Source organism: Seriola aureovittata, chromosome 3 (assembly GCF_021018895.1).
Source record: "Seriola aureovittata isolate HTS-2021-v1 ecotype China chromosome 3, ASM2101889v1, whole genome shotgun sequence".
Lineage (NCBI taxonomy): Eukaryota > Metazoa > Chordata > Actinopteri > Carangiformes > Carangidae > Seriola > Seriola aureovittata.
The window spans coordinates 14,500,608-14,526,755 of NC_079366.1; the positions used below are offsets into that span (position 1 = coordinate 14,500,608).

Here is a 26,148-nt window from a genome sequence, read left to right on the forward strand (position 1 = left end):
CTCAGCATGTTCATTTTCTTTACCTTTCTCCTCCACTATCTCATATTTTTCTACATGTATTATCTCCATCTTTTTCTCTTTTTCACCCAAAGTATTTATTTATTAGCCTGCCTCCTTCAAGGTGAACAATCACAGTGACAATTTAACCTCTTTTTGTTTTCTCTTTCATTGCAACTTTCTTTTCTTATTCTCGTAATGCTTTAATCAAAACTACTTTCTGATACTTCTTCACATATTCTACCAAATATTTTCCAGTGTTGTAAGTGTATAAATTGCCAGTTGCTACTTTTTTACATTCTAATTTTTTGCCCATCGTCACAGCCTCATTTCCTGCAAGTGCATTTACATGTATATTATATACCTTGTATTCTGTCCATGACTTCATTAATTAATCCTCACTTACCACTCAATGTAAATATAGTATCGCTAAAAAAAAATATGCAGACTTGATGTTCAGAGGTAATGGAAGACAATAGATTTCAGGACCTGTAGGAAAAATACTTTATTTGATTAGAAAGTCGCTGATTCAGTCATCGGAGCGTCAGGATGAATCTGAGTGGCCCTTGAGCAAAAAGACCTTGCTCTATAACCACCCCAGTGGAGTTTCTCAATGGCCAACAGATTAGCGTGCAAGTGTGTGTGATAAGGCCTTTCAGGATAAGAGCGAATTTCTCTCAGTGGAGCGTCCTTATAATAAATAAAGGTTTGAAACAAATGAAAAGATCAGCAAAAATGTTAAGTATAAATTATTTTTAGCTAAAGAGATAGAACATGCCAACATATTAGTATAGTTGCATCACATTTTGACTTGAATATTATATAGTTTGGCCAGTTTTCTTGCGCTGCACTTTCTGGTGTATCCATGCACCACACACCAACTCAGCCATATGTCCCCATACTAACCCTGCCTGCCCTGCCGCCTTGCATTCAGTGGCCCCTGATGAGTGTCCTGGCCCAGGCTGACTGTAATTACCAAACAGGAGGAGCAAGTAGGCTAATTAACACGTTAACGAGCAGCAGCCGGCCGACAAGGGCCTACAGCACCGCCGAGCGAGGGTCTGACAACTTCATCCCCCATCTGTCACCAGTCGCACACGCAGACGTGCACCTGTGTGTGTGTGTGTGTGTGTGTGTGTGTGCGCGCGCGCGCATTTGTATGTGTGCTTCACAGCACACGACAGGGTCCACCCCTCCTGCGCACAGGAAGAGAATAGAGATGCTGATGAAGAGTGGTGAAGTTAAGTGCCTTTTGTTCATGAGACTGGTGGTACCCTCCCGATGCCCCCGTGCCACTGTGCAGGGGGCCCCTGCCAAGGCAGCGCCATACATCACAGTTGGCATCAGCCAGGTGGTATGTTGCTCTCTGCCAGGACCAGCCATGCTGTGCAGTGCCACACTGAGAAGAGGCAGACTATTTCTTGGATGTGTTTGTCTGTGGTTGGGATTTGATAAAAATGGGTTTTTGACTGGAAATAATATTTTTTTTATTGAAATTTATTTCATAGTTTGGTTCAAATATTCAGTAACACACTGCATTCAGACCATGATAAAAGACCAAAGCTGAAATAATTTTATGGTTGGTGGCCCCTTAAGTCAGAAGCATAAAAACAATTATAAATGCCCTCATGAAGCTGTGGTTATACAGTACCACCTGTGGCCACCTGTACCACCTGTGGCCGACATAACTCATACAACTCACTCTTTGGACTGTTATATTAGTTTGTTATATCACAGAGAACTTTGCAATGGATACAACAACTCCATAGCATTTTGCATAGCTTTACACAAAACTCACTCATGATGGAGACCAGTTTCTCTTATCTTGTGATAGAGAAAGGAAGAAGCAGTCACTAATGTCTGAAACCAAGGAGCAAAATGAACAAAGTACATCCTGGAGTCTGTCACTGGAAACAACACACTCAGGCTCAATAGGAGTCAAACTGTTCACTTTGTTGCTGATGTCTGATTGTGTCACCAGATGCTCAGCAGTGGTAGTGTAGCTCAGAAGTTGGTCAGTCCCATTCTGCATCCACTGAGTGAAACAGGAGTCTGTTTGCCAGGTGCTTATCCTTCACTCTCCGCCAGGTTCAGCCAGCTGGACGCCGCCAGACACCGCTGACACTGAATGCACAGAAAAGATGATTGAATTAAAATCACCAGTCTTTTGGCTGGGCATGAGCAATCATGTAAGAAAAATTTTGGGTGCAGGAACATGGTGGTGGAGTTGGTAACTGACTTGAATTGCCCATTCTATCCGCTCTGCTTCTATAAACCCAGCTCCTCCTGCCAGGCTGTACCAGCTGTGTCATGCCACGGCCCACTAGGGTTAACCAGCTGCAGCAAATGTGGAACACTGATAGCTGGCGCAGATACAGACAACTCACCATTACTGTCACATTGCTGGTGTACCATGACAATGAGATGAATGCATCTAGACATGTTCAATTGGACACACAGAAACTGGATTCTTAGCAACAACATAAATCAGTCTGCTGCACAGCAAATCAAATACTCAAATAAACCACATAAGAAATGCTCACAGTGAAACTCAGGCTTGAATTCTTTTTTTTTTCCTTTTTAGGACTGCAGCTCAGAATAATGTCAGGGTTCATGTTGGTAGTCAGATGATTAAGATTTTATAGCAATGAAGGATAATGGGCAACTTTTTGGTGCATTGCTAATAGCTCATTTAGCATTCAGGGAAACGCAGCTGGGGTGAAATAGGTGTAGATAACTTAATGGGCTGTACAAACAGTTTTGAGGAAAAAAAGCCCATCTCCATCTCTTCATGCTGCCAGTGTGTCCCCATCCCTTAGCAAAGAAAAATAGAGGTGAATATTCCACAAAGGTTGATGTTGTAGCACTGATTTTTGTGAGTGCTGGGTGGATTTAATGGGGTTTACGCATCCACACTCAGAGTCCAGAGTGCTACTGCTCCTCTGTTGTCAAGACAACCGCACACAGTGGCCCTGTCTGCGTGTCCATTTGTCTGTCTGCCTTCGCTTGTCTGTCTGTTTTTATTTGTCTGCTACTTTTCAGATATTCTAGTACTTTTCAGAATGAGAGCAATATTTGGTAGCAGTTTGGCAGCAGCAGTAGCGTGACTGATCACAGAAAGGCTGCGTCTCACTGATAAACTGGTAAATTTGGAGGCTTATCCTGATGCTTATATGAATAGAATATATGAGCTTCCTTTTTTTTTGTAAGTTGCAAATCTAAACTCCAAGAGTGATTTTTTTTTTTTTTTTTTTTCCCCATGACCCTGTTGTTGTCTAATCAGCGTCTTATTGTGTCTGTGCCTGGGGTCTGCAGTATCACACTGTCTCAGCAAACAACACACTCTCCCCAGCGGCACGGCTATGCTTCATATCCAATTGGTTTGATTTCCTCTCTGAAGGAATACAAGGCACACCCCCTCCAACCCCACCCCCTCAGTCTTCTGAAGTGTGGCGGATAGTCTTTTCACGCAGTGTAGACCCAGCACTCTTCTCATTCATCAGCTTGTGTATTTGCATTTTCAATTAATTGCCAGCGTCACACACGCCAACTCCGAAAGCAGCCCCAGCTTTGTGTGCGACCCTTAATTGCAATCATTACGCAATGCAAGTAACCGGCCTTTGAGTGTTCAATTGTACACGGGGTTTAATTATGGGAACGGAGTTAAAAGCATTACTCAACAGTCTAATAGACCAGATACTGGAGCTGTTTTCTCTGAAACTGAATGAAATGATGGTCGAATGCTGAACTGGTAATTACTCGCAGTTGTGGTTGCTGATTTGCATATCTGCATCGTTTCAAAGAGGATGGGAGCATATTTGAAAACACAGGCTCCACAAATACAGTTTAAAGGAATATTGCAACAATTTGGCAATTCAGTTTATCGCACCTCACACAGAGTTAGATGAGATTAATATAAATTTCATGACTGCGTAGAGGTAGCTCTGTGGAGGAGGCTAGCTGTTTCCCTCCGCTTCCAGTCTTTGAGCTAAGCTAAGTAAAAATATTTTCTGCAATCACACATGAAATTAATGTTTATCTCCACATCAAATTCTTGGAAGGGCGGCAAATAAATGCCATGTTTTCCAACCCACTCTGGGTCTCATATCCATGCAGAGACACATATTCACAGGCAGACAGACAACCACAGTCTTATTTATTCATATGCATGCGGACACACTCTCACTCACAAATAGATTTCACTTCTTGCATGTGAGCGGTTAGGAACAAAGAGGCGATGTGATGCAGGGGGGATGAAAAAAAAAAAAGCAATTATTCTGTGCGGGGCTCTGTACCTGGGGTTAGAGCCTCGCCTCTGGAGTAAATAAGTCACTGTGAGAGTGTGTACTCACGTCGCAGATCTAAGGAAGACACACATACATAAGCATACACACACATATGTGCATACTCCCAGGAGCAGGAACAGGCCCACAAATTCAATCTTGCATCTTGCTACAAATGCAGAACACACACATACATGGTCTTACACACACACGCATACACACACACTCTCCCCATCCAGCTTCCTGTCACAAAGATAGCCCCTGCGCTCCAATAATGAAGCTCTGTGTGTTGCATTCACGCTCGGCCACTGAGCCAATAACACAAAAGCTGCAGCAGAGAACCCCTTCTGCTCTCCGGCTCCTTTTTTCTCTCTCCCTCCTCACCCTTTCCTTTTTTACTTCTAATTTCTACTTCCCTCACGCCCTCACTCCCACCTTCCAGAGCCCTGATAAGAAATCGTTCTGCAGGTGCCATGAAAGAAGCAAGGGCAATTTGACTTGAGAGAGAGAGAAAGGAAAAGAGAGAGAGCAGGAGGGGAAGATAAAATGAGTGTGTTTGAGAAAAAGAAAGACAGGGAGAAGAGGGAGCAATTGTGTACTTGTCAGCATACAACTGGAGTCTCTGATATAAATCTTAATATCCTATTTAAGGCTTTTCTTCATCACAGGCCTTGATTTATTAGAGAGGCTTCCCCTACAATTTATCAAAATAAGCTATGAGCTCAGGGTCGCAGCCGGCAGGGCAAAGTAAAGCAAACAGCAGACCAGGGATGGGGGGTTGGTTTGGTGGACAGTGGGACAGGGTTGTCATGGAGGGAGACGTATACTTAAGTAACATCAAACAAGAGGAAGTGATGTTGTACTGAATATCAGCACGGCTGTAATTTGGTCATAGATACGATATTAGTTAAATAAGCAACAAGAGATTATGAGTTGTTTATTTTATCATTTATTTGGATACGCCAACACAAATAGTTCCGCAACTGGACTGGTACTGGACTGTTGCTAAGCAACACATAAACATTTTCCTGATCTGCAGAGCGCACACTAGCTCGCTCCTTCATCTACACGTTACATCAGGAGTACGCCAAAGTATAGATAATGACCGTTGACCGAATGTAACGCTAATTAACAGTTAACAGAACTCCTGTGAAGCGGACTGATACATGTAGTTAAAAGTCCCAGTGTTTTTCTGTCCTAAAGGCTGTATTGTATTTGGTTACTGTATGCATGCTGGATTTTGCTCAAGGTTCCTGTCAGTGTGTGTTTGCATTTGAGAAATAGAGAGCAAGAGGTTTGCCCAAGTGTGTTTTTTTATTAAAGTGGTAATTCATAACTTTTTTTTTTTTCTGTTTAGTCATCTTTGCTGGTAACAAAGATTGTTGTTGACTCCAATACACAGCAGTAAATTCTACATGCTCACTGCTGTGGTGTCTCTGATCATCACCTCCCAGAGATCACTTGTCCATCAAGCAGTGTGTCCACTACATCCTTGGCCTTGGATTTCCTGTGGGTGAAGTGTATCTATCTAGTATCTATAGCTGGGAAAATGAGTAGTGGAATTTAAAAGTACAATATTTAACAGTGAGATCTAGCGAAGTAGAAGTATAAATTAGCATAGAAAGGAAATACAAGAGGTGCAAGTACTTCAAGATTGTACAGTAGTTAAGTAAATGAACTTAGTTACTTTCCACCACCGTGTCTCAGTATCTGATGACTCCTCTTACCAACAATTAATGAATTTTACCTCAATGTCACCAGGTGTTATCTATAACTTAAGGCCTCTTGGTTTGTTTGAATCTGAAATACATCATGATTTGAATGCAAAAAACTGACTTGATGCTGCATATGTGAGGCACATGAGCTAGCTACTGTAGTATATGTTTATGTTTTACTGATAAGAACTCTTATGGTCACGCGAACAGCAACTGTTGCCTGTCAGAAGAAAAGGTGAAAGAAGCATGACATTGTTGCACTGCCGCAAAACATTTAGTGTTGGTCTCATCTAATGATCTTTCCCCATGATGAAAACCCAAATGACATGCCTTTAGAAGCAAATCGATACACTGTACAGCTAGTCTTTTCCTCTGGGGAGCCGAGCCTTTGTATGTATGTATGTGTGTGGGTGTGTGTGTGGCAAGCAAATGCACACACACAACACACAGAGAGGGTTGGTATGGGGATTAAGTAACAAGCAATGAAAGAGAGCGTGTGAAGAAAAAAGAGCAGACCTGATGGATGAGGGAGGGCTGTAAAGAAATGATGCAGGAGAGGAGGGCAAGAAATTTAAATGATACACTGAAAAATAAAGAGAGGGAGAGGGAAAGCGTGGAAGCAAGAGACGGATGGAGGGATGAGAGGAATAGAGCGATCTAATGTGAGATCAAGCAAGAAGAAGAAGCAGCAAAGGATTGATCACTGTTTTTCTTGTCTTGAAGGGGTGAAGGTTACGAAAAACATTTTTAAATTCATTGGGGAAATGTCTGCTCCATTGTTTTATTTTTAATATTTGGAAACCCCTTTTTATCACATAACTAATATAGTTCTTGTAGGATCAATCATCTGTAATTTTGCTCCTTGTGGGACAGTTGTGATTTCATCAGCCATGATTTCCCTGCGGGCGAGACAAAGAATCGACTTAACCCACCGGTCAATCAGCCATGAGGTAACTGATCACCATCCAACAGTGAAAAGGCCAGATGAGGTCATCGACCTTGTCACTCTTGACCTTGCTCTTCTGGACCTTTGGGTCTTCCCCCGGCGAGAGTCTGGCATAGGGACGCCGGTTTAATCGATAGCACAGGCAGCATGTAATAAAACAAGGGCTCCCAAGGGAGGATCCCAAACAAACCATCAGTCTCCTGAGTGGCTAGGCTGACTGTCAATCAACCTCTTCTGCTCATGTACAGCATCACGCCTCTTACAACAAATGTGTAACGCGAATGAACTCAGAAGGTTTTGCCCACCTGCTATTTGATTCTCATGTTTCATGATACTTGAGTATCTCTTGAATATCAAGTTTTATTCCTTATTTAATCATTTTTTACAACTGGAAGAGCACTCAGAGAACACAGACCTTCACCAATGCCAATGTCAGTCAACAGAAAAAAAAATCAAATTCATAGTACAGGATTTGCCCCAAAATTTAATGGGTTTTCCTCTAGCCCACGTATCATCCCTCCGCCAAGTTTAGTGCAAATAGGTTCCATACTTTTTGTGTAATTCTGCTGACAAACAAACAGACAGATGAAAACATAAGCCCCTAACTAAAAAGACAGAGCTGCCTGCATGTTACCTGACAGGCAAAAATAACCTATAAATTGCTCACTTTTACTGGTAAGATTGAATTGCTACAACTGCAAGTCATAGTCCAAGATAAGCATGTCAATATTTTGATAAACTCAGATCTAGAGTAATTGATCAAAACAATCTAAAACTGGCAAAAGTGTGAGATTAAAACAAAAAAAGAAAAGAGGAAATCATGCCCTTGTGTAAAGTTGACCGATGCTTAAGTGATTCTTACATGGACTTGTGTGTTTAGCGATGCACACACACACTGACTGAAACACTGACTGGATGCTGGGCTTACAATGGCAAATCACAGCATACTGTTTTTCCTGTGCTCCCCCTACTCCTATCAAATTACTGTCTCTAGGCAGATCTATTTTCACGCAGCCACTCTTCCTGTTCCCTCTCTGTCTCTCCACCAAAGAAGCAGTTCAGCTCTTTTCCTTTTCTTCTACTCTCCTGATCAAACCTGGGGCCCAACCTTCCATCGCATCCTTCCCTTTCTCTTCGACCATCTCCCTATTCATCTTTCTTTTATCTCTGTCTCATCAAGGTCTCCAGTGGGAGCAGAGAGGTGACAGGCGTGTGTCTGCCTGGCGATGCTGTCTGCCTTTCTAATGAGCCTGAAACACCGGGGGTCAGCCTATTATGGAGATGAGGAGATCCAGGCGGGCCAAAAGGTGATGGACCTTGCTAATAGGGGCCCTTCTACGTTCCACAAACCCTCCCTCCTACCTCTCCTCTCCTTTCCCCTTTTCTCCTCTCCTCTCCTAGTTCCTCCTTCCCTACATCCATTTTATAAATCTACCAGCCTGTCCTGCCAGGTCTAACGAAGGGGCTCATATGCTAAACAGGAGCTATGGCTTCCTGCTTTGGCTTTCCTTTCCTCCTCATCCTTCCTTCCTTTCCCCTTTATCTTTTCATCCTGGAGGTTGTTTGAAGTTTCTCTCCCTCGTTGGTCGGTGGGTTCAATCATCTCTCTCAGCCCAGGGCCACCTCTGTTTGTCTGCTCAGCCTCAGTGGGGTCTCTTTGTAGCCAGGCCCTGTGTGGAGCCTACTACTGCTTCCTCCAGTAGAGAAGTGTGTGCGTCTGCATGTATGTGCATATATGCGTGTGTGTACTGTATTTCTTCAGCTTCTCTTCAATCAGATGCAGCCCTCCCTTCGCCTTCTCTGTGGCCAGGCCTCAGTCAGTCAGGTTGGCTTTGACATGCAGCCAGAACTCGGCTACACAGGGACGACAGAAGACAGGGACACAGTGTCTTCTCTGCTTTTAAAGATTTGTGTTTGAAGTCGGTGGAAACACACATACACACACACACACACACACACAAAAACACATACTGTACATGTAGAGATAATCACTCTTTTTTATCAGTTGTAAATGATCTGATACACATCCACCCCTCCTGTCTCCCCTCTATCGCCATATTTTTTTTTACTTTAACATGCAATCTAGTTTATTTCTCATGGGGACAAGTCGGTGAATTAACCCCGGCTAAATACATACTTGTGACGGTTTAATATTGAGTTGATGCCTTTATGAATCCGTTGGGTTGCGTTGAATAGCCCCGGTGCAATGTGAAGCAGCGGGGTCACCCTCATTGGATAGCGGCTCATTAAAAAGTAAAAAAAGGCTCAGGAACCTGCCTCGTTAGCGCTTTCTTCAACATTTGATCTTCCAATGTCCCGGGGATGTATTCTGTTTTACTGTTTGCCAGTCAAAAGCTCACCGGGTGCTTTTGGTTGCTAGGTCAAATGGAATGATTAAACAGGAAGCGATTCATTGGTCAGATCAGGTGATATGCAGATTAGAGCTGCCGTGCTGTGCCAATGCCTGGCAAAGGGAAAGCTCCAACACCACATGCAGGGAATATTCAGAGATGGTTGTTGCTAGGGGAAATTTGGGGGGTTTGGGGAACTATGAGCTGTAAGGAATACACCTGTATCTCTTTCAGCAAGCTTTGAGCGTCACCTTGTACTTGCCTGTTTTTGGCAGATCTTATATTCCTGAATTCATTTTTTTCCAAATCCAATGAAAAGCCCCACACTCACTCACTCACTCTGGCAGGCATGCATATTACACCAGAAAACTACTCTACAATGAAATGATCAGTATTTGAGAATATTAATAATTAATAACAGTGACAAAAGGGATGTAAGCACTTCTGAAGCCATTCAAGTGTCAAATCAAATCACACACACCTCGGCTAGTTCAAATATTTGAGACAATTTATTGAAATTTTATTAATAAAATGCTCCAGGCTCCTGTAATTATCTGATTGCCAGTGCCTGAGGTTCCTGCCTCAGAGGGATATTTAGTGTCATAGCTGAACTCATAGTGAGAGGTGGTCCTGATGATTAGCCCCTGTTAGCGTCAGGTCTCATCCACTTCTCTGTGTTATCCCTTAGCATTAGTCTAATGGCCCAGGAAACACAGATAATGATTCCCAGCACAGATTAGCATGTGCCACTGCCGCCGCCGCCGCTGCTGCCACCACAGCTAGACTGAAAACACATAAGCACATACACACATATATTGTACATGTGGACGCTTGCAAGCAGAGGCTACGTTAGCACACAATATCACACATAGTGGCACAACTGTATATATGGGGGCCGGAGAAAATAACAGTTTAGCAAAGGATCCCAGAGATGAAAACACACCTTTATGTCCAACCACAATCCTTATTTCTCTGTCTTTCTGTGTTTCTTCTTCACTGCTCTTGAACACTGAAACACCCCTTCATCTCCAGTAAAAGTAAGTTATCACATGGTTCTGTATCTAAAATGATGTTGTAGCGTTAACGCTATATTTAATGATTTACTCTCGTTGAAATGGGGCACCAGTCCTCTAGGAGGACAACAATGAATTACTTCATTGCCAAATTTATCAATCTCATATCGGAAGCCATGACTTCTCGATTCAATGGATCTCCAGTCTCTACGTCAAAAGAATACGACAGGACAACAACTGGGTGTAAATAAATGAGTTTATTTAACTAAACTACTATGTACAGAGTAAATGCAAGGTGTAATAATCATAAAGATGAAAATAATATAATGAATGAGCAGTGTGATGAGTTGGCAATGGTGGGAGAGAATATGTTATGGCTATACACTATGACTATACAGCTAATGATGCTACATCTAAGAATTAGGTTTGGTGATTAAATATTGCTATATTTCGACATCAACCCAGTCATGAGCAGAGTGTTAAGACCGGCCTACTGTGAGTTGCGCTGTAGCTGAAGACCCTCGGCTGGAACCCAGGTGGCTGTGGTTGCCGTGGTAACCCTGGAGACGCGGGGTCTAGGTGGATTCTCCTGGAGGCCGTGTCTCCATTATCACGATGACGGATTCTGCCGGTGTCTCAGCGGTTCAGCTCTGGTGGAGTTTGCCAGGAGACTTTCTGTCTCGGGCTCTCTTGATTTCTGCTCGGCTTCTCTGCAGGAGGTCGTGCAGATGTGTCTCTGCTGGCGTCTCTTGCGGGTTGATGCGAAATAAACTCTAATGCTCTTCACTTTGGTTGGGTAACTTAGAGGAGACTGGCGTTGACCAGATGACTCTAAAGTTGTCAAAATCTTCAAAAAAAGGGAAACTTGATGATGATTAAAAGTTACGAAATTACTCTGAGGCACTTCTGTTGCTTTGGTTCAGTTGGTCTTGACTTGGCTTATAAAATAAAAGATCGCGCATGTAGACAAAAATCATGTTACTTGTAGCTGGTGGCAAAGAAAAATAAAAGACGCGAAAAGTGCAAAATGACTAAGAGCCATGAGTTTGTGGCGAGCAGCTTAGAGCTAAGAGTTTACATGGCTACAGAGCCGGGCTTTGAGCCGGGACTCTGAGCTTTGAGCAAAGTTCTCAGCTTCTAGTTTCTGCATCGTTTCTCGCTTCTCGCATCTTCTTGTCGTCCTGATTTAGGCTTAGGCCTGGTTTTGGCTTCTGAACAGGCTTAGAAAATAGGCTTAGAAGAAGGGGCCTTTTTGGCTTCTTGGCTTAGAAAAATAGGGTTTTGGCCATGTGTGAATGGTTCACGACTGTTTTATCCCCTGGGGGCTGGCGCATGTTTCCTGGGCGTCACCCATCTTCTCCTGTGTTTCCACTTGGAGAAGAGAGTAATTTTCCACTGAACTTTTAGAATAATTTAAATCTAGAGTTTACTTATAAACTCACACATCCTTCTTCCACCATGACCACAAAACATTAAATGGAATAACATAAAACTACTTGTACTAATAATAGCAGAGAGGAGTAATAGGAGTGTTGATTTCATATTACATCCTTCAAACCTGGAATTAATTATGATACAAGTGGTTAATTGATCAAACAACAATATAAACATTTCCCAAAGCTAATAATCTATACATATGGATTACACAGCAGTTCTTCGACTGTAACAATAATAATATGCACATTCTGGATGTCATGTAGTGTGTTACCTTGTGTGAAGGGTGCTGACAGTATGGTCACATGAAGGACCTTGTCTTAAAATCTATATGTTACATTTCAAACATTCTATGGGATAGAAGTTTGGGATTAAACTATTGCATAGGAACATCTCATGAGTTAGAGAATAGTTAGATATTTAATTTTACAGTCATCCTTTGATCTGTGTCTGTGAGGAGTGTCCTGCTGGTCACTACCCAGGATTGGAATGTGGGTTGTAGTTTATGACTCTTATCTAGAGAGGGACAGAGGAAGAGAGGTTGGTGTGTGTGTGCGTGTGTGTGTGTTCATGCATGGCACAGACAGGCCAGGATTCACACCTTAGTGTTAATCAGTCCTTTTTGTTGTTACTTGTCCTATACAAGAAACAACCAAATGTCACTTCTCCAGTTATCTGGTGTCCATTGGTTGATCCTCTGGAGCTGACCCTTTGATCTTTGGTCTGGTTCTGTGTCGTTCGGCCATGCTAACAGCATGGTCTGTTTGTGAAGGAGGGGTCTTTGGTCTCTGTTCCCTATCAATCTGATAGTTTGATGGTGGAAAGAGTCGCAAAGTGTCAGTTAGGGGTCCGTAACTCTGCATGTCCTTATAATGAACTTCCTTAATGGCTTGTGACTGATGCCAGGCCAGTATGTACGCTACAATGTATTAAAGGAATAACAAAAATCATTTGAATTTGAAGTAAAACCCACTTATTTTCTCACTAAAATGCTAAACACAGATCATGAACTTCCTCTAAACCAGAGGTATTCAGTTAAAATTCAGTGAAGTCCAGTATGACAAAACTGGGGAAAGAGCAAAGAGAAAATATAGTGCTTAATGTTACAAAAATGAAAAACAAAGTTTAGATTGACTTTTTCTTCTTCTTTTTTTTAATCTCCATTTCACATCTTAACATCTCAACCATTTTTATAATAAACAATTCCAACACAACTTAACAATTGAGCAGCATTACCTGCTCCTTTTGTCTCTCTTTCCACCTTATATCCCACTCCCCCACTTCCCCACTTATTCGTCTGACTGTCTCTCGTCTCGTCAGTGACTCAAGTCACAATGATTGGCTTAATAGTAAAATAGAAATGCTACGTAACTTATATGTTCAGGTCTGGATAGGAAGGCCTTGGGATCCACGTCCGGACTGTGATCTGCCTATTAGTGACCTCTGCTCTAAACTGATGACCACTGACAGTACTGCTGCTGTTGTTCACTAGTAGAAAACCAAAAAATGTAGTGTGTGTGCTTCGAGGAGGCCCGAGGCTTCGTCTGTGATGTGTTTTTCTGAGGAGGGAGTCGTGTGTGGGTTGCAATGCAAATGAGCATGTGTGTGTTCTTTGAACACTTCCCTTCCACTGTAGTGTGCATAAATGTTTACAGCGGTATGGGTGAACATCATGTGTGTATATCTGCCTTGTGCATGTATGCATGAATGCAGGCCTCTGTGTGCAATCCCTCCTGCAGGGCAGTGGAGTGGGCTGGAGGGAGGAGGCTTTCTCTGTGCTGTCTGAAGTCTAGCCGTCTATAAAGAGGCCTCTTCACGTGCGGCGCGCTGGTGATAGATAGTCACTTATGCTGCAGCTGACACCCAATCTGGCATCAGCAATTATAAAGCCCTCACCTCTTGATGTGTCCCTCTGTAGCCATCGGACCCCCTCTGCTCAAACACAAAAATCCCATTTTGTGTCACAGGGCAGTGAAATGAGGTTGTCTAGGTGTATGTGTTTGTTTTTTGGTGTGTCTCTGGGTTGATATTAGTGTGTCTGCATGTGAGAGACTGAATGACACAGAGTCCACAGGTTGAATGCATATGTGCCAATATTTATCCTTTCACAATTTTTATCCTTTTTCTTTTTCCATCTAATCCAGTCTGAACTACATGATGCTAATTCTGAAGCAAGAAAGTGGCCCTGCTTGACCAAAGGATTGATCACAGAAACACGCCTGCTGATTTGGCAGGTGGTTTCTCTCTGTTTTCAATATCCAGATTCAACAAAGTCCCTTTGTTCGGGTTTTATTCACTTCTTCTTTTCACTGGGACCTACCTATCTCTGGCCACATTCCTCCATCGCCAATTTCTCTTCTCCCTACAGTTATTTGTTCTTACCTGACCTTTCCTGAAGCTTCTTGATCATAACCATCCCTCTGTGTGTCAAAACCTGCCACTGTGATCAAGACACGATCAAGACACATGCACACACTGGGTTGGCATTCACCAGGGAACTGTAAGCCCAGCGTGGACACTCCTTTGAGACAACTACACAGAGATACATACTGGCTGTGTGATTATACAGTACCACAGGGTGCTGTGTGTCTGTAAGTATGAGTGTGTGTGTGTGTGTGTGTATGTGTGTGTTTGATATGGTGCCTTTGTGTGTGAGAATCAGAAGCCTGTATCCTCTGTGTTTTTGTGTGAGCCCCTTGCAACACCAATCTCACTTGTTCCTGAGGGAGCATGGTGCACCTTTAATAAGCCTTTACTCACATAGAACAAATTGCTCCAGCATGAGCCATTATACGAGAACGCCAGTTCAAACCCCCACAGTCTGGCCCTGCGCCATCTCAGACCATGCATGTGTGACTCAATATGTCTGTGTGTGTGTGTTTGAGTGAGCACACCATAAACCATAGGCATCGTTGCCACACCTTGTGCATGACAGTCGTTTACTTTCAATACTAATATTTATCTTAAAAAATTTTAACATCGAAGCTGCATTAATCTGTTTTTTTTTTTTAATTATATCACAGGGCAACCATGATGTCTCTTTGAAAATACATTCATATGCTAGTAAACGTTTTTCCCAGTAGCGTTGTGCAACGTAATTACTGGCTGCATTGTATTCAGAGGCAATGTTTTTGTTTTTTTTTGAATGAATGAATGAATGAATCAAGGAAGTGCTACATTTATTAACAGCAGCAGAGTTACCGGGAGGTTGGTGGGGTCGATGGTGGGCATTAATAGTGCACGACTGTATCACTAGAGACCAAGGTTCACATCCGGAGTCATGTCTGTGGTTAGGTTTTGCCAACAAAAACACTTTGGTTAAGGTTAGGGAAAGACTAAAGAAGTTGTCTCTGAGGTCAATGTGAACATTTTCTGTGTTGATCCAGACCACAATCTTATGGTGTGAGTGTGAGATTCTATACATAACCATAAAAAAAAGATTGATTATGCTGTAGGCACCACAAATGGATATTATACTGCAAGATCTGATATTTTGGCAGAAAACAAATACACTGTGAACATTTTACATGTTCAGTATCAAAATATTTTCGACTTGCCAAATACATAAATTTACAACATTTCCTCATTATGTTAATAGAAAATGTAATCCAGTTGTAATTATGCATAATTTTAAAACATGTTGAGTGTATAAGATTAGTTGTATATAAACATCATTTCTAGGAGACAGTTGAGAGTTACATTAGGAGGCTTTCTGGCCCACAATGCCACTCTCTTCAATCTTATTTCTAGCCACAGCAGGAAGATGTTTTCCATGAAAAAGGTTAAACACACCCACATTACGCTACCCACCCAAATCAAATCGCAGACAAAGCTGGCAAATATCTGAACATAGTGGACCATTTAGCGGCTAGAGAGTCATCAACTCTTTAGATATTTTTATCAAGATATTAGATAGAATAGAATATTGGTCTTACATTCCTCAGTGGAAGAAGTGTAAAATCGACACATTGTGGTTTTACGCGCTGCTTTGTTTCAGACTGTTTCTTGGCCAGGCAGTTATTATAAAACAAATGCTGAAATTTAGTTTTAAGAGGTGCCAAATAAGTTTACAGCACCATTAGGTTTGTTGTATTGATGTCTGATATCACACTGATTAATTAGCCAAGTCAATTTTATCACAATTTTGCTGAAAAGGGCTTAACAATATGTACAGCAGACAACACCCTCTATTCTTAGCTTCTCAGTCTGGAGAAGGAGAAACTCTTTGACAGGGAAAAAGGAATTAAAAAAACAATAGTACAACTGGAGAAATGGAGTTACAGTATTATGTAAACAGATTTTAAACATAAAGTATATGAGTAATGTGAATCCAGGAAAATGTCAAGCAGCTTCCAGGTCCCACCAGACATTAGTAGGTCCTGTGTGACACAACCTCCTCCCTGCCACGAAGACCTTGAACAAGGACAGACTACACATACTGTATGTGCACAAAAAAGGCAAAACTCAAGGATCACATAAAGGGAAAAGAGACAAGGCTAAGCCAAGAAGATCCGCCAGGAGCCACAGTTAATGTCAGATGTTTCCACCTCCTGATGGACAAATTCGCCAGGAGGTGGAAACATCTGACATTAACTGAGGATGTTAATTGTTTGTGTCTGTGTATGAGTGTTTGTACTTGTTAATGTTGGCACCTTTTATTTATTTTTATTATTTTGTATTGTGTGTGTCTCTAAATGTCATATTCTGCTTGTAACTGAATTATGAAGCTCCTGGTAACCCCCTATTTCAGACTTGTCAAATCTGATTCTCCTCTATGGGGCTCTGATTACAGCACAGCAGAAACAGACATGTCCATGCCGAGTAATGCTCTACAAGCTCCAAAATATGTCCTGTCACAAACCTGACATCCTACTAATAAATGGAGAAATGTCTGTCTGTCTGTGCGTTGATTTTCTCGACAACAACTCATGTGATCGCTTTCAAACTTCGTGGATCTGTTTTTGAGGACCTAAGGAAGTGCAGTGTTGACTGTGAAGTTTTTTGGATGAGCAGTTCTTGACAAGCGTAAAAAGAGAAACATTAAACGACACACGGCAAGGGCTGAGGCGACACATCCACGTAACCCACTTTGTTTAATTACGACAACGGTGCATCACAAAGACGGCTGCGCCCGGTCAAAGCATGGATTACCCAGAAAACAAAACTTGAAAACCTGAACAGGGTCATCTGAAGTGTGTGAATGTTTTGAAGTTAAAGCATTACAGAAGAAGTGGCAGCAAGACAGAACTTTTTTGTTTACTTTTTAACCACCCACCCAAGCCTGATATATCAGAATTATTAACAGGTGGAACAAGTAATTTATGCACCACTGCTGTCATGGTAACATAACATTACACCATCATCATCTAACGTTGTTATTTGATCTTTGTGTATTTTCTGTTTCCTTTAATGGCCATATATGAGTGAGAAAATGGCTTAAGCTAACGTCACAGACTGTTGTTACAGGCTGTAAATTATTTCAGACATTTTTCTTCTTGATGCAGCTTAACTGCATATTACTCCAGTGATGAAATAAATCCATGTCATACTCACTTTAAGTTTTAGGTAAAGCTCTTCAGTAAAAATACTGATTCTCCAGTTCAGGGAAAGTGTTGCTATGACACACAGTGATTAAATGATGTCTGGTCATCTGGGGAGGATGAAGGGAAGAAGCCTGGATACTTCGGTGCACTCCTGAGGTAACTTGTAGACAAAGTAGCAAACTAGTGTGCACTGTGCAGATCAGGAAAATGTTCATGTGTTGCTTAGCAACAGTCCAGTACCAGTTCAGTTGCAGAACTATTTATGTTGGCGTTGTGAAATAAATGATAAAATAAACAAACAAATCATAATCTGTTGTTGCTTATTTAACTAATATGGTGCTCATAGAGCTGTTGCATTGGTCATAGGTATGACTGTGGCCTCGTACCTATGACCGAATTACAGCCGTGCTGATATTCAGTACAACATCAGTCCGTCTCGTGTGATATTGCTTAATCAGTTTTCTGTAGGTGTACTTAATGAATTGGCAAGTGAGTGTATGTGTCACAGCAAACTTTTTTATTCTGTGGTCCAGTATTTTCTCATCAGGTATCTGATAAATAAGGTCTGTCATCATCATCATCATCATCATCATCATCATCATCAATATTATAATAATAATTATTATTTTTATAATACTTATTATTATCCTTTTTAATGTCATAACGCAGCACTGATGTGGAAATTAGATGATGACGATTGAACAAAATATTGAACTATTAATGAGATAACGAGCACATTCTGATCCGGCACTGCACTAGCGGTTGCTAATGCAGAAGCAGAAGCTTTAGAATGGCTTTTAAAATACCACACCACACCACACCACATTTGGTAGCTCAGAGACTCGCCTCAGAGGAAAATGCCAAGAAGACAGAAAAGTCAAAGGCAGGATATTGTATGCTTAAGCAGCTGGTGATAATGATGCTGCATTGAGTCACTAATGGATTTTTGAAATAGCTCTTGTCTGCCAAGAAACAACTCGACCCCTCTTTTGTTGTGCTTTTTATCATCAGGGGAAGGAAATATCCAAAGTGTGTGGTGCATTCTTTCACAGTTCCTCTCTACACTATCTGTGTCATTGGGATGACTGGATCAACAATTCAGGGAAGACTTTTTTCTACGTGAAAACAGTGACAACTGGCCTTAAATTAACAACTTCTGATAACGTGAGGTGTTTGCTTGACAAGTTCTTCCTTTTTTAGATGTATTACATTTCATTCATTCGTTCATTCAATTTTATTCCATTTGTTGTGTAAGCGACAAATCTGCTTCTGATGTACATTACAGACAAAGGTCCATAAATCCACTTAGAAGTCATAGAAAAATGTGCATCTTATAACTTAAGAACTTCATTGCAGAGGGCATGAAGACATCCACGACCACCACTGTCCATTTTGTCATGATTTATGATTTTAAGTGTCGTAAAATTCAAAAAATGTCGGCCCTACCATTGTTAATTTGAAAAAATATAAGTGCAAGTTGCTGGAGCACTAAAAAAAAACATATATGCACAGACACAGTCATTCTCTGACACATTCACACACACACTCACACACAAAGGATATATCTTGTCAGGACAATATCACTGATTAATAAAATTGGACGCTGACAGAGAAGAGCTCACAAGGATCCCACATCCTTGACTAAATGCATTCTCTTCTTCTATCCCTTATCACTCCATCTGCCTCATCATAGTCTCAAGAGCTTTACCCTTCCTCTTTAGATGGAAGAAGGGAGACAAGGCGACTAGTAGCAAGGACAAATGGGTAGTTGGCAAGTGAGTGGTGATGTCTTTTGATGAGTTTTGTGTGTGTGTGTGTGTGTGTGTGTGTGTGTGTGTGTGTGTGTGTGTGTGTGTGTGTGTGTGTGTGTGTGTGTGTGTGTGTGTGTGTGTGTGTGTGTGTGTGTGTGTGTGTGTGTGTGTGTGTGTGTGTGTGTGTGTGTGTGTGTGTGTCTTTGAACACCCTTTTCAATGTGTCATTGTGAGTAAAATGCACTTAAGAAAAAAAAACTAAAAGGGAATAAAGTTTTGAAATAACAGAAGGATAATGATTGCAATTCAGGAAATTTTATCTCACAACACCTTTCTGAAAGCTATTTTCAATCCATCTCTCTAACGTGCAATAACTGTTAAATCACATAAACACACTGTCAATACAGTATTTTGTGGAACATGACACAACACATTGCACGTTTTTGTCAGTGTGCCTTCACATCATAATTACTGAGACGAGAGATGTTTGCGTTTGGTATTTGATGTCAGGCGGCCTGTTGTTTTTGTCCCCTGTGGATGCTTCCTGCCTTCTTTAATTAAAGCCTTGGTTATAATTGGTGTTGCAAGTGTTGCAAACACTCTGTGTTTATGCGAGTAATCAGTAGAAAATCATTTTAATACAACCACTGCAGGATTGAATGAATCATTCTGCAAAGATCATAATGCACGTGGGAGTCATTTTTATGTTTTCACTAATAAACATCATAGCCTTGTAAAACTGATGATCATGGATATCCTGGCTTTTGCATATATTCACCTGATAGTGCTGCATATATCCTGTAGGGATCATTATTTTTTTTTCACTACGAAATTTTGAACAAAAATACAGGTGGAAATCAGACTTAAAAATACCCGACTGTGCTGCACAAACACTCTATAGTTGATTTGGTAATTATTCTGAGGGACTCTAATGCATATACAGCAGCTTATTTGTGCTCTCGCTGTGATTTTTTTTTTTTCTATTCACTTTCTATCACTGGAAATATTTTCTGACCTCAGTGTCTTCTTGCTGCAGCAAAGACAACTTTTGAATATGTGGTGACATAAAATCCATGTTAAAATAAATTTTAACAGATGAGCACTTTCTAAATAAAATACAGTTAAAAAAAGTGAAAAAAAACTTTTAATCCATCTGTATAGAGTATTTTGAACAAATTGGCTGGGACTAATTTTCAGTGGGTTAAGAGGGAGAAAAAAAGCCTATTTGAAGACTTGTCAAGACTAATGAAAACAGAAACGTTACTGTCACTATGCTGAATGGAAGCAGCTTGGCAAGTTTCCAGTTTCCCAGTTTGATGCTAAAACAGATCAAGTTCACTCAAAACAACTTCAAATTCCAGTTATATCAGTTCCTCGATTGTTACAGTAATGATAAAAAAAAATAATAATGTGGATGAGGATGATCAAAATGTGTGTGTGTGTGTGTGTGTGTGTGTGTGTGTGTGTGTGTGTGTGTGTGTGTGTGTGTGTGTGTGTGTGTGTGTGTGTGTGTGTGTGTGTGTGTGTGTGTGTGTGTGTGTGTGTGTGTTGTGTGTTGTGTGTGTGTGTGTGTGTGGTGTGTGTGTGTGTGTGTGTGTGTGTGTGTGTGTGTGTGTGTGTGTGTCTGTCTGTCTGTCTGTCTGTCTGTCTGTCTGTCTGTCTGTCTGTCTGTCTGTCTGTCTGTCTGTCTGTCTGTCTGTCTGTCTGTGTCTGTGTGTTTGGGGAACAGTATGGGCACCAAAGCCCTCTCAGGTCTATGACCTGTGAAATTGAGCTGTCCCATATGAACCTCATCATCACACCATCTCGTAAACAATCGCACATAAGCAGAAATGTGCAAATGCAAATAAATGCACACACACACACACACACACACACATACATACATACTTTCATATGTACTGTTGCACACATTAACATACACACAGAAACAGACCACACAGAGTGCGATGCCCCATATTTTTGCTGTTTCCTCTCACTCTCCTGTGATCACACACCAATTTTCAGGCCATCACCGTGGTGATAAAAAAGACACCGGGCACAGGAAGGGAGTCTCCCTAATGCGCTGTCCCCACAGCGGGGTGCCACGTCTTCCCACACGCCTCCCCTACCTGCTCCCCATCCCTCCACTCCTCTTCCCCTTAGGCCCGGCTAGATACATCCTCACTAATTGGATTAGCCATGACAGTAATGCACTACTGGGTCTCAGTAGCACAAACATACACTAATAAATAGCGCAGGAGAGAATTGGCGTTTTCACTATCATTTACGAGATTAAAAGAGATTATGAGTGGCAGAACTAAGTAAGTGTGAGAGCCTCTTGACGAGAGGAGGAGAAGGTGTCTGACCTTGGCGCTGTGGACCGGCACCATGCCTGGACAGTCAGACACAGTAATTAGCCTGCAGACTAAGTAGCACACCAGCAGACAGGCTAATAATAGTGTCATTGCTATTAATAATGAGAGTGATAACGGCGCTCATAATTATGACAGTCATAATCATAATGATGTAAATCATGTTCCGAGTTAGCACTTTAATCGCTGTACGTGTGTGTATGTGTGTGTGTGTGTGCGTTAGGAATAACATGAAGGTGATAGATTAATTTGAGGGTGTGTTTATGATTTAATGTCATTAGTGCCCTGTGTGTATCCATTGGATTATCATTTATGTAATACTGCTTTGTTGTTAGAGTTATTGTTATCTGTCTTGGCTTGTCTGGCTATCTATCTATTGCTCACTATTACTCATGTTTATATAAAAATATGTCTCTCCCTCGTTTGCTCTCATTCTGTTTCACGCACAGAAGAAACATAATCAGTCTGGTTTTCAGAGGGACAAAAAACTGAACAAAAAAATAAATAAATAAACACACTCGCACACATACATGAAAACAACATGACGGCTTCACACTTTTAATGCAGCCCTTCATGGAGCCCTCATCAACTCACTCATTCTTTTCATCAGGAATCAGTAACCCTCTGTTCCCAGTTCTTCCACTGAGGTTAGAGAACATGCTGTTCCTGACTCCGCCACATTATTTTGTTCACATCCAGCCAATTTTTACTGGTGCCAGGCGACCTTTTCCCAGTGCCTCTCCTCCTTGCTTCCCCTTGACCTTTTGCTGGTTGCCGTGTCTGCTTTGTCCTTTTGTTTCGCCCCGAGGTAATATCTCACATTCGGGTTGGGTGATTTATTTACTGCCTTCCTTAGCACTGGGCACAAGCGCACACACGTACAAACATACACACACACACACACACACACACACACACACAGACACACACACACAAGTGCATTTTGCTTCTTTTCTTCTTTCTGTCAGTGTTTCTTTCTTTCATTGCATTTGCCTTGAAGACACACACCAACACCTCAAGGTGTGTGGACAGAACAAACGTTTGTGTAGCCAGTCGTAAAAATGTTAGTGTTTCTCTTAAATAAACTCACAGAAAAGCATGGGTGCACTACTAGAGACTGCAAGAATATTTTTGTAAGATTTAGTTCCCATCCACTTCCATTTACAGAATATCCCACAGAATTAGTCCAAGTTCTTCTATGGAGAGCTGTAATCCTGCAGGATACGTGTGAGGTGAAAGGAGTTTTACAATTGTTAGGATTTTATGTGGAACGACCTACTAAATAAATGACTCTTCCAATTTCACCTTCTTCAACTCTATTTCCTCTCTTAATCTGGTGACTCACGCCTCTGTTTTGACTGACTGTCAGTCAGCCTAAGTAGCGTATGATTGAGGTTTATTGCAGCAGATTTGGGAACCTCTCTTCGTATTTGCTGGAGGCTCTTTCTCTGCTGCTCTGTGTTGAGCTGAATTCATTACCAGGCACAGACTTGGTAAATTTCTGCTGTAGGTGGCAGCATCTCTCATACAGTAGCTACTGCTCTGCCAAAGTTGAAGTTTGCCTCAGGGGCACAGTTCAATGTGAGACTTTCTTTACTTTGATTTCTGAGAGCAGATTTTCTCTGCTGTTGACCCACTATCATAGATATCTAACATTAAACATCAATCCTCCATCAAGGGACTGCACAAATATTAGCGAATATGCTTAGTACAACATTTTAACTTGACAAATAACCGGCTGCCAGAACAAATCCTTAAATCTCCTGAGGATATTTAAGAAAATAAAGTCTAAATTTACCAAAATATATTCTCTAAGGGGAGGATTAATTGTAATGCAACAGCACATTGAAAATTGTCTTCAGTAGCTAAAGTCAGCATGGATTATATTAGGTTTTTAAAGATTTATTTGCAGTGTAACAAATGCTAAACTAGTTCAAAATACATCTATTTAAAGATTCATTTAAACCAGTGGTTCTCAACCTTTATGGCTTATGATTCCATATAGTAGTGGCCACTTGTGCCTCCTCTATCACAGACTCTGGCCTAAGTGTGGACATGAACAGTTTAACCAAAGTGAAATTTCCCCTCAGGTGGGGAGACATTGATTTAATTCTTGGGACAATTAAGTTGACCCTAATAAATCAGACAAAATTAATCCCAACTGGACAGAAGGAATGAAAGGAAAATAAAAAAGATTCCTTCAGGCACTTAAGCCAGTGAATTTTTTTAAAAACCTTATTCAGCATATCTTTCTGTAAACTGTGACTATGGAACCAAAAGGAAACTAAATGTTAATTTGGTTCTGAGGAACTCAAAACAACTCATAATTCACTTACTCACAAAGAAGCAAAAAAGCCACTGATAAATTTGTTCAAGCGTTCAGATAATCGTCTCAGTCAGGCTGTGTGACCAAGCAGAATGTCTGCATTATCCGTACTACAATACCCATAAGCCCTAGGGTTTACACTGTCAGCCAACCAATTAACTCCAAATGCTCCTGTCAGCCAATTATGCTGAAATAATGATACTTTGGAATCCCCCAACCACTGACACACACACACACACACACACACGCAGATGCCACCTTACTTCATCAGCATGCTGGCTACTTTGGATTTGTGTGTGTGCGTGTGCATGTGTGTGATGATGATGAAATAGCCATCTGCCACAGGCTGGCGTGTTTGAATCCCAAATGAAGACGAGTGGCTGGCTTCAAACAGCAGCAGCCTGTAAATTGTAAATGAACGGGGAGCATTTATGCCTCCGGGCAACTCAACCTATACCTACCTACATAGCACCAGCGCCCCACACTCCCTCAGATATAGAAACACCAGTCAATTACTCCCCTCTCTTCAATTTAATCCCTTTTCGTCCCTTTCTCCTTCCTCTCCATTAGATTTTCTTCCTCCTCTCTTTGAAGATGATACCATCGGAAGTGGGTCAACAGAGAGCAATGTCAGCTGTTTGCTGATATTTGTAGGGAGAGTGTGATGTGCAGTGTGTATTTTGTGTGTGTGTGTGTGTGTGTGTTGGAGAACGAGAGCGAAGGAGAGATTTACATTGTGTTTGATGTGAGTAAGCCTGCCGCTGTGTTCATTAAGGTGCTCTCAGGGTCTTTCGTACTCATGATCAAATGATTTGATGATAACGGTCCAGCCTTAATAGTTGATGGCAATTTAAGCTCTTACTGACAATTTGTGTCTATTAGAGGTCCTCCATAAAACTGATGATATACAACTGAAGTTCATTTGAGCACTTTTTTTCCATTACAAATGAAACCTTTGATTTCAATGAAATTGTTCCCTTAAAGATACTTCAACAGATTTCTTTTTTTTTTTTTCATCTACTGGGGGGGGGGATGATACAGTTGAAGCGCTGAATTGATGTTCCACCTTTTGCTACAAAAGACACTTTGGCATGAAAATGAATCTTAAGATGAAATATATTTGTAATTGCTGCAAATTTTAATCCATTTCCAAAACCCTAATGTTGCTGATGTAATCACTTTACTTAAAACAGAACAATGAACACCAGGTAGCATTCTTCTCTCTCAAAATGAATTCAGAGTTGGGGTTTTTGTAGTGAGTGTTTTCATTTGTCCTGTAGGTCACCCTGAAAACTTTGCCGCTAGCAGCAACCATGAATTTCAATTAGGAAAGTGCATAACATGCCAATCCGCGTTTGTTTTCTGTGACTTGTTTTCGGAAAAAGAAATAATAGACTGAAATGTAAAACATAAAGGTTCGTACTTAACAGAAGAGATCAGAGTCATGCATCAAAGCCAGGCAAATGCATTAGAGACCACAAATATTTGTGTGAGGCTGAACAGTTATAGTATGACAGCAAAGGTGGGATGTCTCCCCTCAGAGCTTATCAGTGTCAATCACAGTCAGGCTGCTGTGTAGGTCCCATTATAACTGTCATATCTATGTGTGCATGTCTGCATTCGTGTGTGCATATACAGTACGTGCTCATGTATGTGTGATAACATTGCTATAGGAGTGCGTGTGTGCGCAGGATATGTATGTGTGTTTTCACGTGTCAGGCTGCATATGCATCCTGTCTTGTGTTTATGCGTGTGTGTCTGCACATGCATGAGTGTGGACAAACCCCACATGAGAGCTCTCAGACACAAAGGGGGTAATATATGTATAGAAGGGGCCTCTGTGTCCCAGTCTTATGGAAATACAGTCTAGCTCACTGTCTCCATGCTCCCTGGTAATGCCTGCTGCTAAACCCCAAATGGACCATTATGTGTTTGCAGAGTGGGAGGGTCAAGAGACCTCCGATGGAAATTGGAATGGGGGAAGGGACACATTAATTCAACTTAGGTCTAGTGAAACACTCTTAAATAGGATATGCTCATTCTGTGAAGCGCACACAAACACACATAGACACACACGCGCACACACCTAGGAGACGCATATATCCACCTAAGAAGGGTAAATATGCACACATACAAATAGGGTAGACACATATGCAGCACGCTGGATATGCATGCATGATTAACTGCGCTGGCTTTAAATGTATACGCACCCACGCACACACACACACACACACACACACACACACAGACACACACACACACACACACACACACACACATATATATATATATATATATATATATATATATATATATAGACATACTTATCTCAGACTCCAAAGCCCATGATGGACCTAACTCGGTCCCATAATCTACACCGGCCACATGCTTAGGAGATCAATGCAGCGATTACACCAGAATGTCTCAGGCTCTGT

General features: G+C 41.4%; 1 protein-coding gene across 3 annotated transcripts in view; it reads left to right on the forward strand.

Moving 5' to 3' along the window:
* tnrc6c2 (trinucleotide repeat containing adaptor 6C2) overlaps window positions 1-26,148 on the forward strand; it is a 139,832-nt gene that overhangs the window by 34,513 nt on the left and 79,171 nt on the right. For 2 of the 3 annotated variants that reach the window (XM_056372616.1, XM_056372617.1), the window contains exon 5: window positions 8,122-8,248. The exons of the other annotated variant lie outside the window; for it this stretch is intronic. The gene's annotated coding sequence lies outside the window, so the exon portion shown is untranslated. The remainder of the gene's footprint in view (window positions 1-8,121; window positions 8,249-26,148) is intronic. 3 annotated transcript variants of the gene reach the window in all.